General features: G+C 45.7%; 3 long non-coding RNA genes across 3 annotated transcripts; 1 reads left to right on the top strand and 2 right to left on the bottom strand.

Annotated features, from left to right (window-relative positions):
* Positions 1-241: 241 nt before the first annotated feature.
* LOC131972215 (uncharacterized) lies at positions 242-2,984 on the top strand. The gene is made up of 3 exons (XR_009394448.1): positions 242-396; positions 919-1,002; positions 2,315-2,984. It is a non-coding gene; the product is annotated as an uncharacterized LOC131972215 (long non-coding RNA).
* An 851-nt stretch (positions 2,985-3,835) lies between these two features.
* Positions 3,836-5,370, bottom strand: LOC131972383 (uncharacterized). The gene is made up of 3 exons (XR_009394461.1): positions 5,154-5,370; positions 4,394-4,717; positions 3,836-3,916 (listed from the first exon to the last, which is right to left on the bottom strand). It is a non-coding gene; the product is annotated as an uncharacterized LOC131972383 (long non-coding RNA).
* An 8,395-nt stretch (positions 5,371-13,765) lies between these two features.
* LOC131972060 (uncharacterized) lies at positions 13,766-15,388 on the bottom strand. The gene is made up of 2 exons (XR_009394428.1): positions 14,681-15,388; positions 13,766-14,111 (listed from the first exon to the last, which is right to left on the bottom strand). It is a non-coding gene; the product is annotated as an uncharacterized LOC131972060 (long non-coding RNA).
* Between the last annotated feature and the right edge of the window lie 3,785 nt (positions 15,389-19,173).

Raw genomic sequence — 19,173 nt, 5'->3', positions numbered from 1 at the left:
TCAACCTTAAAGCATCTTCTTCCATTTTCACAAATATGTGTCAGAGTGCTGATGCCAAAGACACATCCATATTGTGAACTGATTTTTAAATTGCAGCGCTGAATTTAAGCAGGACGTCCAGTTACACAATGGCGCACAGCTGCACACTCTGAAGGCTGCTGTTCCATTTGTGCGTTACACCAGTGAAAGGAAGGACTCTGGCCTCGTCTCTGGAGGACCCGAGTCTGAAGGAAGGAGCCTACCAAGGAAGGATCCTTGACTTTGGGATACAGCTATATTCTCTCCTCACTTTGTGTGATTGTGCACCCTGCCCTGATCAGCTCCACCTGTGTCTGGTGCTCCTCTTGTTTGGTGCTCAGTGTTCACCTGCCTGCCTCTGGACTAATAAATCACGGGGTATGTGACATTAATTTCTCATGGTTGATCATTTTCTAACTTATGTTGTGATTTTGTGTCTTTTTGACCATTTTATTACTCTTTGTGGGTCATTTTATGTATTTTTCTGGGGGGTCATTTTGTGTCTTTTGGTGATTTTGTGTCTTTTTGGTCATCACACACACACACACACACACACACACACACACACACACTACCTTTCAACAGACTCTACACATGCAGTTTAATTCAATAGAATCAACCTTTAATTACCAACAACTAAATCCGAATAACACCTGTTTAAATCAAGAGATTAATTAATCCATGTATAATTCCTTCATTATCAAACGAGTTGGTAGATATTACTACACACGTTGTCATATTATTGATTGCAGAGATATTTCATTAAATCAAACCTTTTTAGCGCCCTCCTCATACTGCTCCTCTTTCAATTATTCAAACATTGTTTCCACAAGCTGCACAGTAACAAATGCATGTTAAACTCTAAACATGATGTGTGTTTGGGCTGTGTGTGTGCTGCAGGTTCACTCCTAACTCCTGATGCTGTCTTCACATGTGGAGGATGGAGCCCGCTCCCTGTAGATGACCGGGTACTGCAAGGAAAAGGTGAGACAACTTTACCAAGATGGGAGGGGAAAGGCTTCACAGCAGGAGTATAATAGTAGCAACAGATCAGATAATGTGTCATTTAATTATGTGTTATCTGCCTGGAACTTCATGGAACTGTCCACATTTATGGGGAGTCGACCTTCCAATAAAAACAAGTAGTTTGGGTGAACATAGTGGTTTAATGCGATCATCACAGCCTAGTATGAGGGGCTGTATAGGCCATAATTCACTCCTCCCTCTCACATTCACAGTTTTACCTTTCACATACACACATTTTACCTCTCACATACACACATTTTACCTCTCACTCACACATTTTAACTCTCACATACAAACATTTTAACTCTCACATACAAACATTTTAACTCTCACATACACAATTTTTTTGTGAATCTGCCGGTAAATCAGTCGTATTTCTGACTGTTCGTTGGAACTTAGTCTGGGGTTGAATCGGGCTTGCTTTATGTGTGCATCAGTTTTTATTAGCGAGCTGCTGCTCTTCTTGCTATAAGCTATTTCTTTGTAGGTGCATCTCAAAAAATTAGAATATCATAGAAAAGTTTATTTATGTCAGTAATTCAAAAAGTTGAAATAACACATTTTATAGATCCATTAGACACAGAATGAAACATTTCATGTCTTCATTTATTTAATTTCTTGTCATTTTAATGATTATGGCTTAAAGTTAATGAAGACCTGAAATTCTGTGTCTCAAAAAATGTTGATATTATAAATAATACTTGGTTTGGGGCTATTTGTCTTCAACTATATATATATATATATATATATATATATATATATATATATATATATATACACACACACACACACACACACACACACACATTGGATTTGGTCATGGTGAAGAGTGTTTCAGTGTTGTGCAGCAGAGGGCAGCAATGACCTGCTCATACTTTCTGCTCTTTTTACATTCTCCTCTCTGTGTCTTTGTGTTTCACTGCAATATATAAAATCTCTATAAATCTATAGGTCCTGCAGCTCTATGGAATCAGCACCATCAGAACAACTCAAACATGTCTTTGTGCAGAACAACACAGTTACGACATAAATTATTTTTCTTTTTCTTTTTCTTTTTAATCATGGTAACGGATGATCTGCTCAAGGACTGGAAGAAATTTAAAATTATTAGAAAAATGCCTGTTTTTACAATTTCTTTCTATGTTGCAGGGTATTTTTGACCATCTTTTAAAGAAAACCTCTTTTTCAAACCCACTGGCGGGTTGTTAGGAAATTTTTTTTTCTGTTTCTGTGCTTTTCTAATAGTTTTATTTTGAATGTGTCGTGGCAGAAGCGGTTAAAGGAAGTCACCATGTCTCTGCCGTTTGAGGGGAAGTTCCTCCTGATCTTGTGGACGTAGAGGAGCAGCAGAAAAACAACCAGCAGCAACACACCAACCATGGACACACACACGACCAGAGGCAGGAGGTAACCTGAATGAGTGGGACTGGTGGTGGCTGAGAGGGAAACACAGCTGATTAAAATGCATCACAAGGAACGGCATAAAAAAGACTGTACTGGAACATCAGGTTGTGCTTCAATAGTGAGCCTCTCAGTGGCTTAACCCAGAACCTCCCCGGCCCACCAGCCCGTCTGACCACCGCGGGGTCCAGAGCCTGCAGCTCTGTTTTAACTGGCATATTGTACCTGGAATCACATATCACATCCCCATCCTATTCACTGAGTTGTTCAATTATTATTGTTGTTTATAAGTTATCTATTTTTTTGTAAGTTGTTCTCTGACACTGTACGGTGACCTTGAATGATATGAAAGGTGCCTATAAATAAAATTTTTATTATTATTATTATACAATTGAATATCCCTCTAAAAATGTAAAAACATCTAAAAATGTCCAAGTCAGGGAGGAAAACTACTCCCATCCCATTGGTTGACATGTGGGTCAGTCTGAGTTTCTTTAGTGATGTGAGCAAAATAAAGTAGCAAGATTTATGTTTAAGTCATTATTATTATTATTGGTGGGAATAATAATAATGCTTCTAGCTATAATAAAAATGTAATCCATAATAATAATAACAGCTTATTTCAGACACATTTTTTGATGAATAACTTTTTCAAATGTTTCATTGTAGAATCAAAATATTCAGCTCAGTTAGGACAGTTGGTCCGTGGGTGTTTTTATATCATTCATATCTTTCATCATTTCTGGAATATTCCACATATTCCAGAATTTTTTATCCATTAAAATGGACGCGACAACAATTTTACTCTTATGACATTTTTTCATGAATTAATTACCCGTTCATGCTCTCAGCTGGAAACTCCATTCAACACTTAAATGTTCTTTCCAACATGAAAGATCATGAGAAAAGGACAAATTGGACTGATGTAAATTCTTTGGCCACATTAATTATTAAAGTCATTGATTAGTATTTTGTTAAAAAATTGGGGAATGTGAAAATGTGAATATGAAAAAGATACTATTGCAACTTCTGCATTGAATATAAAACCTGAAGAGCTGATTTAGGTGGAAAAAAATCCCCCCAAAAAGGAGGAAGGAGAAAGCAGCCAAAAAAATGCAGCAGAAAAATGTTAATTATAATAATATTAAAATGTATATTCATAATAATTATCACCAGTTATGGGAAAAGGTAATTATATGTTTTTCCTTACAAGTGAAATGTGAGTATTTGGTCATCCTTGTCTTAAAAATGTGTATTATGCAAGTCTATAGTTCTTTGGAATATGAAACTGTTGCAAGTTTTGCACCAAATCTGATGAGCTGATTGAGGCGGATTCTGAACATATGTCCCTTGGAGCTGGCAGACGGACAGAGAGACGAACCTGTAAGCTGCTGGTTGTTCTTGTGGCCGCTGAGAACTGCTGAGTGTGTTGTTGGTGTCGGGGCAGCTGGAACTGATGTTGATGTTGGGTCTAGTTTGATTGAGAAATGGTAACACAAAAAGACAATTACTGAGTCAGGAACACAGAAATCCTTCTGAAAGAAATTAAATGCTTCTCATAGATAATTATTTTTCTGTCACCACCACTATTATGGACGATTCAGTACAGGTAAAGGTGTACATAGACTGTTGTATGAATTATACGAATTACATAATTATCACGAAAAGAGTGTAAAAATATTTTAAAAACCCAAGGTGATTAAGAGGTTTATACACACTAATATACACGATTATATTGTTTGGCCAAATATATAAACCAATTCAAAATCTTAAATTTTTTGATTATGTTCCAGAGGATAAACTCGAACCTAAGCCCAGCCCCCTGGTGGAGGGCTGCAGTACAGGTTATAAACCCCGCCCCCTCCATGTTAGTGGATGGGACATAAAAACTATAAGGACATTTTTTCATGAAAACATTTTACTGACATTAAGTAAAACCAAGACTCACCATCTATGACAATAACAGTAAACTTGCGTCTTGAATCCGGAGACAGCGCTTTGCCATAACCACACATGTATCGTCCTGTGTCAGAGGTGGTCGCCTGTTTGATGGTCACATACAATCCAAATATGGACTTATCTCTGTATTCAATGAGATATCTGCCACTCTGACCTCTGTTGCCGTCCGTTTCAACGAGAATGTCTTCTTGTTTATTACAGTTGTCCTTACAGAAGAACTTGTGTTTTCCGTAGACGGTGTAGCTGCATGGATACGTGATATCTTCTCCTTCGATGTCTGTGTGGAGAAACTGAGTTTTATCCAACAACGGTTCTGTTGAAAAGATGAACGTTGATGAACATTGTTAGTTACGGTCTATATTCCCTGAAACATGTTAACTAAATTATAGTCTCACTTGGTAATTGACTTAAAATTACTTTTGAGTTGTAGGTTGTGAGGGATTTTTTACCATGTATATCCATTCTAGATGTTACAAAAAAAGGTCCTTATTCAGCAGGATATGGGTTGAACAAATGGTATCAACATTAATGGTCTGATACCTTATGCACCTTTTTATAGGGTTAATTTATTGATATATTAAGTACTTTTAAAGGCAGGTTTATGGCAAAAACAAGTTAAGCTTCAGCTTTCAGATGATGTCCACCACTTCTGAGTTAACACATCATTAATAACCACAATTTAATTTTATTATATACATCAATATTCACAGGAACCACACAAAATATATCAGGTTTAAAGAGGAACTCACCATCTGAAACTCTGGCCTCAAAGTCCCAATATGAAGTTCTGCCCAAGCCGCACCTGTACCGGCCTGAGTCAGACTTGGTCAGATTTGTGATGGCCACTGTTCCTCTACTAGAAGATTCATTTTTGTATGCAATGCTGTATCTGCCGTTCTGAGCGCTGACGTCTTGTGTCTTAATGAGAATATCTTCTGCTGCATGTGTTCTTGCAGAAGAACTTGGTGTTTCCGGTCGGAGTCAAGTGGCAATTCATTGAACCAATTCCTCCTTCAGCACCTGAATACATGTTGACTTTAGCGCTGACGAGCCAAGTGTTTCCACCACACAGAGCTGTCAGAAGATAACAAAAAAAAATTATGCCCTGCTTAAAATAGTGATATTTCTGTCAAAATCACCTTACTCTGCATGCGTCATTTAAAATCACTCCAAAATAAAGCGTTTGTAATAACTTGAGCCTGTTGAAAACATTCAATTCTGCTCCTCAGAGACGCTGTGAAGACATGATTGATTCTGCTGAGACCAACGGTCACGTGACAAATATTCACTGAAAATCTGTTTACACAGAGCAGAGAGGAGAGGACAGGAGAGGCTGTTTACACAGAGCAGAGAGGAGAGGACAGGAGAGGCTGGAAACATGACAATACTTCAATATGTACAATATGTGGAGACAACTGTTTTTACAGCATTCAGGACACTTGGAAAAACTTTCTGTCATTCTAACTGTGTTATTCTGCACAAAGACATTTGAGTTGTTCTGATTGTGCTGATTCCATAGAGCTGCAGGACTTATAGATTTATATAGATTTTATATGTTACAGTGAAACACAAGGATACAGAGAGGAAAAAGTGCAAAAAAAAAATGCTGAGAAACGGCTCGTTGGGGTTCAGAGAGCTGAAATGTTACATTAGCTTCATTATATTAACAGCCTAGATCAGGTTGTGGAAATTCTGCCACAGAAAGTTGTAACTGAAAACAACATAGAACAACAGGACGTCTGAATGAGACTACAGCAACTTAAAACCATTATTTAAAAAAAGAGTCCCAAATCAGCGTGTGCAGTCAGGTAGTCAGACCTCACCTGATAAGAAGCAGCAGAAGAGAACATGGTGGATATTCATTCTGAGTTTGATGATGGAGAACTGTCTCTAACTTCACTCTGTCTGTCTGTCAGTCAGGAAGGGTTGAATTTATTCTGTTTCACATCATTTTGACACGATAGTGACCCCAAAAAAGTAATGCAAGCCAAGCTTTTTGGCTTGGTTTTGGTTCTCTTATCTATTTCATGTGAGTTTCTGTATTAACAGTCCCACCCAGTATCCTGTTTTCCAGTTTAAGGAACTTCAACGTTTGCATGAAACACTGATATCAGAGCAGAAGTGTGTGATCAAGGTCACAGAGAGCACTGCACTGTGGTCTAGTCTGATGCATTGATTGTCTGCAAACATTTGCTCACAGATTTATTACACATTTAATCCACACACCAAAAACAAGTTTGGACCAACAATAATGATAAAAAGACAAAAAGAAAAATTATTAAATGTGAGTGAAGCCAATGCAGAAGACCCTTAACCTGCATTCTGTCCCACGACCAGCAGGGGGCGACTGCCCCAGCTGACCACTTGAGCAATGTATCCGTTTTAAGTGCACGTCCTTTTACTTCCTGTCCAGTAAACAGTGACATTATCTCAGCCTGCAGTGATCACATTACAGCTGTTTATCCTTAAGTTAGTTAGTTAGCTTTATGCATTTGGCATTTACCGTTTGTTTAATGTAACTTGTTTTTAGCATTTTTGCAGCCTGTTCTCCCCTCAAAAACGTCAGCATAGGTGGTGTGTACAGGCAGTGAAAAACAAGCTGCGTTTATGTATTTCACCATCCGCTGTGATGCGTCCGCCGACATCTTGCTGACGTAATAGTGATTGACAGCCATGCGAAGTTTAAAAGTCGGATTCCCACATTGGGTTCGAGGATGGGGTACCTCACTTGCTGTGGTCATGTGACTCTTGTTACTACTTCACTTCCAGCATTTACATACATTTATTTACTATTTATTTACTTACTTTTTTCCCCTAAACCTGGATCAGTGGTTTGAAAACATAAATCCACAGAAATTGCAGCTTTTTTTTACAACCTTTAACCATACATGTGAGCTATTTTTAGAATGCGCCGATGTACCGTGAGTCATAAAATGCTAGCCACGATATGTACATATGTGTCGTAATTTGTGGTACAGACACACAACCTCTTTTGTCATTTAGGTTGGAGAACTTGTTGCATTTTTGATCACTTAAGAGTCACCTCTGTGTCTTTAAATACTGAGGTTAGCCAGTCAGCTAATGTTAGCCTAGCTGACTGTTAAACCAAAGGAAAGCCTCGTCAGGTTTAAGAGTGTTTAGCTGTGCAGAGTTTAGCTCGATCCCTCTTTGCTTTTTATCAGTTAGTTTTTTTATTTCTCCTCTGAGAGCTTTCACTCCTTTCAGCTGATGCTGAGCCAGAGCGAGCTAACGTTAGCTAAGATGTGAAAATCAGGCAAACATACAGAGTGACTAGCTTACGTCGCTAACGGTTATCTAAGACACTGAGATGATTCGTGATGTTCGCAAAACTCCTCCCACAAACGGACCTCGTCCAATCCTACCTTAGCAACCGTTACTAAGAGAAGAAGTTCTGTCAAGCTTTGACCTCTGAGCAACAAGGTGAACCAGTCTGACACCAGCTACCTCAGAGTTCAGAGAGGAGTTCCTAAACTGATAAAACCAGAGGAGCTGCTGGCTGTGGATTAAACAGTGTGGGAGACAACAACTAAATATCTCAGAGATCAACAGACTCACATGTCTGCTCCAAGCTAGGCTGCTAGCTAACATGAGCTAACTAACGATGCTAGCTGTTAGATGAGATAAACCAAACCAGATTTAACAGCTATGGTAAATTAGCACTAAGCTAAGCGAGGAGCTTTGTCACCATCCATTCCTCTGCTGCTCTGCCAGTAATTTTCCACTCTCCTCCCCTCTGCTCACTCTCCCTGCTGGCCACGCCCTTCTCATCAGCCAACTCTGTTCACCTGTGCACTCAGGTGCTCCTCATCAGCATCCAGCCACTATTTAAGCTACACCAGCCCAGCACTACAGCGCCAGATTGTCTTTGTAGTATGCAGAACTTTCCAGCGCTTTTCCTCGGCTTGATTTCCCGGTTCCAACCCTGCTTGTTCCTGACCCAGAATCTTCGTCTCTGCCCTGGATATCTAACTGCCTTCCGTCCCCGACTCCGAACCCTGCCTGTGAGTTCCTGGTGTTATTTTGTCTGCTTCTGTTGCCACTCCGGCTTCTCCGTGGAGGATTACTCTTCGGCCAGCTTTTGCTTTGGACTTCTGGACTGCAGCTCTGTCTATAGACTTGTCAAGAAATACTGTGTTCCTGCCTGCTGCCTAGTGCAGTAATCTGTTGTTCACTGTTGCAGTAAAATAAAGAACATAAAAATCACAGTAGGACTGTACTGCGTTTGGGTCTTCCTGATTTGTGACAGTACAATCTGGCCAAGAATGGACCCAGCACACAATCCTACCCCTTTGAGCCGTCTCGAGAGGATTGAGGGCGTCCTCCAGCAGCACGAGGCCATGATGGCTGCTGCCACAATGGAAGCCAGGCAGGCTGCAGAGGTTAATGCACAGGCGCTAACGGCATTAACCGCACAGATGCAGCAGCTAACTGCGCTGCTTACAAATCCTCCTGCTCAGGCACCAGCAGCAGCTCCACCACCAGCACGGTCTACTCTACCACTCCCTGATGTTTCTCCTGAGCCCCGGGTGGGGACCCCTGAGCGCTACAACTGCGACCCTGAAACCTGCAGCCCCTTCCTGACAAACTGTTCCTTGCTGTTCTCCCTCCAGCCTCGCACTTTTGCCTCTGAACAGGCAAAAGTTGCATTCACCATCAACCACCTCACCGGTAGAGCTCGCCTGTGGGGAACCGCGGAGTGGGAGAGTCAGTCTCCAGCCTGCTCCTCTTTGCAGTTGTTTGCTGAGGAGCTGCGCAAGGTTTTCGGCCTGGCGGCCGCCAGGTCTGAATCTGCACGGGGACTCATGGGCATGCGGCAGGGAGATCGCACGGTGGCGGATTATTCCATTGATTTCCGCACCAAGGCCCGCCAAAGCAGGTGGAACACCGAGGCTCTGGTAGATGCTTTTCTCCATGGACTGGCGGACTATGTTAAGGATGGACTGGTCTCCCACACAGTTCCGCTGTCGTTGGACGGGGTCATCGAGTTGGCTATCCAGATTGATCTGCGTTTCCAGGCACGTCGTCGGGAGAGACGCCAGGGGCCCCCTCCACGCCAGTCGATTTTCCAGACCACAGGGGGGGTCAGTCACTCCACTGAGGGGCCACCAGTGGAGTCTGAGCCAATGCAGCTGGGCCGTGCTTCCCTCACGCCAGAGGAACGCGAACGACGCAGGCAGAGAAACCTCTGTATGTACTGTGGCAAGGCTGGACATTACAGACTGACCTGCCCAGCAAAAGACCAGGCTCGCCCGTAAACGAGGAGGTACGGGTGAGCCCTATGACAACGCAGTCTCCTCTAAGGCCACGACTTCAGGCCCGCCTGCTCCTTTCCGATGGTCCTCGCACCCTGGCCATTTTAATAGACTCTGGGGCAGACGCCTGCATCATGGACGAGGGGCTGGTACAGCAGTTGGGGCTCGAGCGGGTTCCATTGTGTGACCCAGTTTCGGCGCAAGCTCTCGATGGACACGTCCTGGGAACTGTCACACACCAGACCACCCAGGTACCCATGCTGCTGTCAGGGAACCATTATGAGTTGGCCCAGTTTCACATCCTGAATTCCCCCGGTCAGCCTCTCATTCTGGGATATCCCTGGCTACGTCAGCACAACCCCAACATTGACTGGGAACGGGGGGTCATCCGTGAGTGGGGAACCACTTGTCACCGCACCTGCCTGAAACAAGCCTCGTCTCCACCCCAGTCATCCCCTTCCAGTCCACCACCTGACATCTCCAGGGTGCCTCCAGAGTACCACAGCCTCCGCCTGGTGTTCAGCAAATCTAAAGCTTTGTCTCTACCTCCTCATCGGCCCTACGACTGCTCCATCGACCTCCAGCCTGGCACATCTCCACCCAAGGGTCGCCTGTACTCACTGTCTGCTCCCGAGAGGAAAGCGATGGAGGTCTACATCAACGACTCCCTGGCAGCAGGCATCATCCGTCCATCTTCCTCTCCCGCGGGAGCTGGTTTCTTCTTTGTGGAGAAGAAGGATAAGACTTTAAGGCCCTGCATTGATTACCGTGGTCTTAATGATATCACCATCAAGAACCGCTACCCGCTGCCACTCATCTCATCTGCCTTCGAGTTGCTCCAGGGGGCCACCATCTTCACCAAACTCGACCTTCGCAACGCCTATCACCTGGTCCGCGTCAGGGAGGGAGACGAATGGAAGACTGCGTTCAACACCCCTTCGGGGCATTACGAATACCTCGTAATGCCCTTCGGCCTCACCAACGCCCCTGCCATCTTCCAAGCTCTGGTCAATGATGTCCTTCGGGATATGCTCAACCGGTTTGTGTTTGTCTACCTAGACGACATCTTGATTTTTTCCAAGTCTCAAGAAGAGCACATCAACCACGTTCAGTCTGTGCTCCAACGTCTCCTCGAGAACTCCCTGTTTGTCAAGGCGGAGAAGTGTGAGTTTCACGCATCCACAGTCTCGTTCCTGGGGTACATTGTGGCCAAGGGCAGTCTCCAGATGGACCCGGCGAAGGTCTCGGCAGTCACCTCCTGGCCCGTTCCTGACTCCCGTAAACAGCTCCAACGCTTCCTGGGTTTTGCCAACTTCTACCGCCGCTTCATCCGAAACTATAGCTCTGTGGCCGCTCCCCTCATGGCTCTCACCAGCTCCAAGGTGCCGTTCTGCTGGAACCCAGCGGCCGAGGCCGCCTTCAGGACCCTCAAACTCAGGTTCACCACAGCGCCCATTCTCCAGCTGCCGGATTCCGACCGCCAGTTCGTGGTGGAGGTGGACGCTTCCGACGTGGGGGTGGGGGCGGTGCTCTCACAACGGTCTGCCTCCGACCAGAAGGTACATCCGTGTGCCTTCTTCTCTCGGCGTCTGTCCACAGCCGAAATAAACTATGACATTGGCAACAGAGAATTGCTGGCGGTAAAGTTGGCTTTGGAAGAATGGAGACATTGGTTGGAGGGCGCGAAGGTACCGTTTATAGTCTGGACTGATCACAAGAATTTGGAATATATACGCACAGCCAAAAGACTGAACTCTCGCCAAGACCGCTGGTCCCTGTTTTTCACCCGGTTCTGCTTCACCCTTTCCTATCGACCGGGGTCCCGCAACACTAAGCCGGACGCCCTGTCTCGCCTGTTCCTGAAGGAAGGGGATTTGGGCAAGGAGCCAGCCAACATTCTTCCACCCCCCTGTGTGGTGGCTACTCTTACCTGGGACATGGAAGAGAGGGTAAGAGCAGCTACAGGGGGGCAGGCTGGTCCTAGTGCCTGCCCTCCCAACCGCCTCTTCGTTCCTGAGGCCCTGAGGTCGGAGGTCCTGCAGTGGGCCCACTCCAGCAAGCTCACCTGCCATCCCGGATCCCAGCGCACTCGAGACTTCCTCTCCCAGCGGTTCTGGTGGCCCACGCTGGCTAGAGATACTAGTGACTTTATTAAGGCCTGTCTCACCTGCAATCAGCACAAGGCCTCACATCAGGCACCTGCAGGGCTCCTTCGGCCCCTCCCGGTTCCACATCGTCCCTGGTCCCACATCTCATTGGACTTTGTCACCGGTCTTCCTCCTTCCCAGGGCCACACAGTCATCCTAACTGTAGTGGACCGTTTCAGTAAGATGGCACATTTCGTGCCCCTGCCTAAGTTACCGTCGGCCAAAGAGACTGCCCAGTTGGTGCTGCTACAGGTGTTCCGCCTGCATGGCCTCCCAGCTGACGTGGTGTCCGACCGGGGTCCCCAGTTTACCTCGGTCTTCTGGAGGGAGTTCTGCAGCCTGGTGGGGGCCACAGCCAGTCTCTCCTCTGGGTTCCACCCACAGACCAATGGACAGAGTGAACGGATGAACCAGGAGATGGAAACGGCGCTGCGCTGCCTGGTTTCACGGAATCCATCGTCCTGGTCCCAGCAACTTCTGTGGGTGGAGTACGCCCACAATTCACTAACCAGCTCTGCTACCGGCCTTTCCCCATTCCAGTGTGCGTATGGGTACCAGCCCCCTCTCTTTCCGGCCCTGGAAAGGAAGGTTTCCTGCCCCTCGGTTCAAGCCTTCATCCGTCGCTGTCGCAGGACCTGGGTCCAGGCACGGTCCTCCCTTCTGCGTTCGGGGAGGCGTCACGCTGCGGCAGCCAACAGACGGCGGTCCACGGCCCCGGACTACAAGGTTGGTCAAAGGGTTTGGCTCTCCACCCGGGACCTGCCTCTGCGGGTGGAGTCAAAGAAGCTGGCTCCCCGATTTGTTGGACCGTTCCCGATCCAGCAAATAATTAATCCAGCTGCAGTGAGACTCCAACTCCCACGCTCCATGCGGATCCACCCGACCTTCCACGTCTCAAGGATCAAGCCAGTCCATGAGAGTCCGTTGGCTCCGGCAGTGCCTCGTCCTCCCCCTCCCCGTCTCATTGATGGAGATCCAGCGTTTACAGTCCGACGCCTGGTTCGGTCCCGGCGCCGTGGGAGAGGTCTCCAGTACCTGGTGGACTGGGAGGGCTATGGTCCGGAGGAGAGGTCGTGGGTTCCGGCGCGGCACATTCTTGACCCAGACCTCATCACTGACTTCCACCAACAACATCCTGATCAACCGTCCAGGACCAGACTACCTCCTGGTGACACTCGTCAGACTCCCTCCACCCACCTAGCTGAGGAGGACATGTAACTCTCTGAGGGGTTTTACCCTCCTCCAGACCCCCTCCACCCACCCAACTCTGTTTGGATTTTTTTTTTTGGGACGTCAGGAGCCGTCCCTTAAGGGGGGAGTTCTGTCACCATCCATTCCTCTGCTGCTCTGCCAGTAATTTTCCACTCTCCTCCCCTCTGCTCACTCTCCCTGCTGGCCACGCCCTTCTCATCAGCCAACTCTGTTCACCTGTGCACTCAGGTGCTCCTCATCAGCATCCAGCCACTATTTAAGCTACACCAGCCCAGCACTACAGCGCCAGATTGTCTTTGTAGTATGCAGAACTTTCCAGCGCTTTTCCTCGGCTTGATTTCCCGGTTCCGACCCTGCTTGTTCCTGACCCAGAATCTTCGTCTCTGCCCTGGATATCTAACTGCCTTCCGTCCCCGACTCCGAACCCTGCCTGTGAGTTCCTGGTGTTATTTTGTCTGCTTCTGTTGCCACTCCGGCTTCTCCGTGGAGGATTACTCTTCGGCCAGCTTTTGCTTTGGACTTCTGGACTGCAGCTCTGTCTATAGACTTGTCAAGAAATACTGTGTTCCTGCCTGCTGCCTAGTGCAGTTGTAACCCTTTTGATAAGAAAAGAGGACAATAATACAAAATAATAACTAGATTCAATGACCAGTAAAATCAGAAGTTTCTAAGTCGACTATGGAGCCCAGGATGAATCAAACGACACGCAGGAATGACACAACTCAGTAGTTTCTTTTTAAGAAATAGCAGCACTTCCCTATTTATTCAAGATGGGAAAGCTGTAAAAACACATTAATTAACAAATAACAACAACTCTTACCCGGGTAAGTATGAAAAATAAAAAACAAAATAAAGTTTTGCAGCTGCGTTTCTATATAGTTCAGTTCAACCTTTTTTTCGATCTCAGTTCAATCACTCCGTGGGTGGTGTGTATGTATGTGTAAAAGTGACAAAAAGGATTCAGGTTCCGCGGCGTCGACTCTTCAATTTATCCTCCGGGTTTTGGCTCGCCATCCACATCCACTGGCTCCAATATCCTGGTAGGTCCAATTCTCAGGGTATCCAAAAACCTGACCTACAATAAGTAGGATCAGATACTCTTAATCTCAATTTTCAAAAATGAATTATAAACCATAAATCATGTTAAATCCAAAAACTTCATCAATAGAGGATGACTATTTTTACTTAAATTTACTATTGCAATACAACATCACAATATTCAGTACTAAAATAACTCTCAAAACATCAAATCATGTTATTGCAATAATCTTCCTCATTTCAACTGTCAAAATATTCTGTACTTATTACATAGTAATTAGCACATTAATTAGAACAATATCAATTATCAAAATGAAAATATATAATGTGCACAGCTAATAAAATATGACTAAATGTGCTTAGGGTGCACAAATAAGTTGATAAACACACACAACATAGTTCACTGTGCAACAAAAGAAACAACAACCATCTCACATTGCACCTTTAAAATATAAGATCAGTGTTTCAGCAGTGCAGCAGTGTGTCTCTCTCTCACACTAATCAGCACCGGAGTCTAATGCTCCGACGTTAGCACGTATGCTAGCGGGTTAGCGCATGGCGTTAGCGTTAGCTTTTATCATTTAGCACACCAAGACGGTTGCTCACCGATGCGTTTCTCTTCCCGAGAGGTTCCTCCACTGCGCTCACACAGGTCCTGGTCGTCCCGGGAGATTTCGCTGATGGTTTTATTCGAGTTTTATCCACTTTTATGATTTAGTTTCTTCCACGGTGAATGTTGTCTTTTCGATGCGGCTAGCTCTCGCTCCTTCCAGCAGCTTCAGAGGAAGTGAACCTGCGCCGATCAGGTCAATAGGCGGGCTTGCTTTCTGATTGGATGACAGACCGTGTCCTACTCTTCTCTCCTTCAAACTAAAACTCTTTATTTACTTGAGTATTTTATTACGGCTCTATCACTCCTTTTAGATTAACATCTGTTTTTAATTAACCAAACATAGTATTTATGAATTGATTTTTAACCATGAATTTCACTTTTCTTAATAAACATCTTTGTCTTGCAATGAACTAATTTAGTGCTTTTAATACAGATTTTTAACCTGGGTTACACCCTTCCCTCTTGAATTTATGCACGCCTCTGTGCATGGGAACTACTGTCCGGTAACAGGTTTGAAGGATGAGTTCAGGTTAGTCTGTTCGGCTTCCAATAAAACATCAGTGAGGGCCGTGCTCAAGCCTTGCAACAGAGCTTGAACAACAGATACCAGAGGACTGCCAAGACGTGCATACTGCAGTCGTTCAGGTCTTTCTCTGTCTCTGGTTGAACGTCGTACAGTGCTGTCACCACTGGTAGGTTAGTATTCACTTGATGGTTCTTTAGTCTTTACTTCTTTTTCAGGTACTATGCGAGAAGTAGCAGCAGGCAGAGCATCAGGTAAGTCTCCTGCTTCAGCGCTGTTTGAGTCGCCACATAGGTTATCAGGAAAGTGATTGTCATCAACTGGAGCATCAACAGGTAAGTGATCCTCACCGACTGGAGCATCAACAGGTAAGTGTTGTTTGGACAGGTTTCTCCTCGTTCCTTGAGGAAGAGGGATCAGGTTGGATGTTTGATTTCGGAATTTCATAGACAGTTGTAAATCTTGTAATTTCTTTGTCAGGCTGCTCTCTGAACCACTCGTATGGAAGGTCATCTTCAGAGTCGTAGTGATCATTTACATTATCAGACTGCTCAACAGACTTTCGTGTTTGTGGCCTGCGTGGTTTTGGCAGATCTGGCTTTGCGACACTCAGTGGAAGAGAACCGCAGGGAAGTAAGAGATCTCTGTGAAGAGTCCGTAAAGGGCCTTCCTTGTTCTCTGGTCTGAGGGTGTAGACTGGAAGATCCCCAGCTTGCTTCACTACCACATAGACATCCGTCTCCCACTTATCGGCAAGCTTATGTTTTCCACGCAGGCGGACAGCTCTCACCAACACCCTGTCACCAGCCTCCAATTTAGAAGCTGTGACACGCCTGTCGAATCTTGACTTGTTCTTCGCTGCTGTCTTTGCGGCGTTTTCGGTGGCTATCTTGTAGCTCTCTTCCAGATGAGACTTGAGTCTTTGCACGTACTGTGAGTGAGACTTGTACTCACCATCCTTCAAGGGTAACCCAAATGCTAGATCGACAGGTAGTCTCGGTTGACGACCGAACATGAGTTCATAGGGTGTGAACCCTGTTACATCACTCTTCGTACAGTTGTATGCGTGTACTAAGGGTTTCACAAAGTTCCGCCACTGTGATTTGTCTTTGTTGTCAAGCGTTCCCAACATGCTCAGCAATGTCCTGTTGAAACGTTCAACTGGATTCCCTCTGGGATGATACGGAGTCGTACGGATTTTATGGATTCCAGCGAATTTACAGAGCTCTTTGATTGTCCGTGACTCGAAGTCAGGTCCTTGGTCGCTATGCAACCGCTCAGGGATTCCGTAATGGACCATGAAGTTGTCCCAAAGACATCTGGCGACGGTCTGAGCTTTCTGATTTGGCGTCGGAATGGCAACTGCATACTTTGTAAAATGATCCGTGATCACCAAAATATCCTTCGTATTGCTTCTGTCAGGCTCTACTGACAAAAAGTCCATACACACGAGCTCTAAGGGCCTGGTGGATTTTATGTTCACCAGCGGTGCCGCCCTTTCTGGCTGCGCTTTTCTACGGATGCACCGTTCACAGGTCTTAACTTTTCTTTCCACATCAGTCGCCATCTTTGGCCAGAAAATCTGGTCCGCACCAAGTCCAACGTACGTTCAATTCCTAGATGGCCCATATCATTGTGAAGGCTCTGGAGAACGACAGTCCGGAGCTCCTCAGGTAAGACAAGTTGATATGTGCCTCTGCCATTGTCTTGACGTTTCCTGTACAGCACTTCATTATGCAGTTCGAGACGATTCCACTCCCTCAGAAGGAAGGGAATATCAGGAAGTTCTTTTCTGACTGTTGGAGGCAGCTTTTCCCCACTCTCCATTTGAGCTATTACCTCCCGGAGACAGGGATCAGCTCGCTGTTTGTCTCTGATCTCTCTCTCGGACAGATGGGGGAGACCAGGCAAACCACCATGCTGCTGATCGTTTACAAAGTTGTCTGGTAAAGCCTCAGGAGAGATTGCTAGAGACTGCACCAGCGTCATGCCTCCATCTCTGTTTCCACATTCATCCAATGTACCACAAACAAGGTGCTTCTCACAGATGGCGTGCACAATGTCTTGGCTCACAACACCTCCAAGATCAGCCAAATGTGTCTGTGTGAACTGTCTGATGCGCTCCTGTTCTTTCTGGGACTTTAGATCATTTGAAAGCTCCCCGTGTGGTCTCCTAGAAAGGCCGTCTGCATCACAGTTCAGTTTACCTGGCCTGTATTGAAGCGTGAAGGTGAAAGTTGAGAGGGCTGCCAGCCATCTGTAACTTGTGGCGTCTAGTTTGGCACTGGTAAGAACGTATGTCAGGGGATTACTGTCTGTTACAACAGTGAATTGGTTTCCGTACAGGTAGTCATTAAATTTTTCAACAACAGCCCACTTCAAAGCTAGAAATTCTAACTTATGGGCAGGGTACCGTGATTCGCTGCGTGACAGGCCCCTGCTGGCGTATGCGATCACTCGCATGTGACCGTCTTGCTCTTGGTATAGAGCTGCTCCAAGGCCTGTGGTACTGGCGTCGGTGTGGATGACATACGGCAACTTGGGGTCAGCGTACCCAAGAACCGGAGCTGTGGTGAGCTTCTCGATGATGGTGTTGAATGCGAGCTCACAGCTGTCAGTCCATCGATCACCAAACGGCTTCTTTGGATCATGGTATTGGCAAGTCTGTATCTTGTGTTTGGTGTTCTTGTGCAGTGGGGGATAACCAGATGTCAAGTTAGTGAGGGGTTTAACTATGCTGGAATAGTCTTTTATGAACCGCCTGTAGTAACCTGAAAATCCGAGAAAAGACCGTAGCTGTTTCAGGTCTTGAGGTCTTGGCCACTCTTTCAGGGCTTCCACCTTTCCAGGGTCGGTCCCCACTCCGTCCTGAGACACAATATGCCCCAAATACTTGACCGATGTTTGGAAAAACTTGCATTTCTCTGGGGAGAGTTTAAGGCCAAACTCCTGCAGACGATTCAAGACTTTCATCAGTCTCACCTCGTGCTCTTCCAAAGTCTTAGAGAAGACGATGATGTCATCGAGAAATACAAGGACCTCTTTCAGATTCATATCGCCCATACATTTCTCCATGAGACGTTGGAACGTGCTTGGAGCATTTGTGACTCCTTGAGGCATCCGGTTAAATTCCCAAAACCCCATGGGACAGACGAAAGCGGTTTTGGGTTTGTCCGCTTCTTTGACCTCTATCTGGTAATAACCAGATTTTAGGTCGAGGACTGAAAACCACTTTGAGCCATTGAGTGTGGAGAATGCCTCTTCCAGGTTTGGGAGCGCGTAAGCATCCTTCACAGTCTGGAGGTTGAGTTTCCTATGGTCGATACAGAGGCGGATTTCTCCGTTCTTCTTCCTCACTACGACTATAGGCGATGAGAATGGAGACTCAGACTCCCTGATCACTCCAGCTTGAAGCAGCTCTTGTAGGTGCTTACGGACGGCTTCCACGTCATGGGGATGTACAGGGCGGGCTCTGTGCTTGAAAGGCGTCTCGTCTGAAAGCTTGATTTGGTGCTTGACCTGGTCAGTTCTGCCGAAGTCAAGATCATTCTGTGCAAAAACTTCAGGCATGCTGTTCAGTTTCTGTGTGATGTGCTCTCTCCATTCAGCAGGAACAGGAGAATCACTGAAGTTGAATGTGATGTCTGACTCCTGGGGAGAGACTGATTTTGAGGTAAGTACACTATGCTCTTGTGAGAGAACTTTCTGAAAGGCATAGATCTCACCAATAATACATCTTTGAGGAATGATAACATCATGTTCTGACTCATTGGTGAGTACTACTGGGACCTTGCATGGCCGTTTAGTGGGCAAATCAATGAGGCAGGTTTTCACCAACAAACCACCTGGCAATGACGATGAGGAAGGTTGCTCCAGGACTACGGATTTCTCAGTAGTGAACCCACTAACCGCTACAGAGCCTTCCAAGACTACAGTTTGGCCAGCTGGGACCAACTGGGGGTC

Source organism: Centropristis striata, chromosome 5 (assembly GCF_030273125.1).
Source record: "Centropristis striata isolate RG_2023a ecotype Rhode Island chromosome 5, C.striata_1.0, whole genome shotgun sequence".
Classification (NCBI taxonomy): Eukaryota; Metazoa; Chordata; class Actinopteri; order Perciformes; family Serranidae; genus Centropristis; species Centropristis striata.
This window is presented reverse-complemented; position numbering and strand designations above follow the sequence as displayed.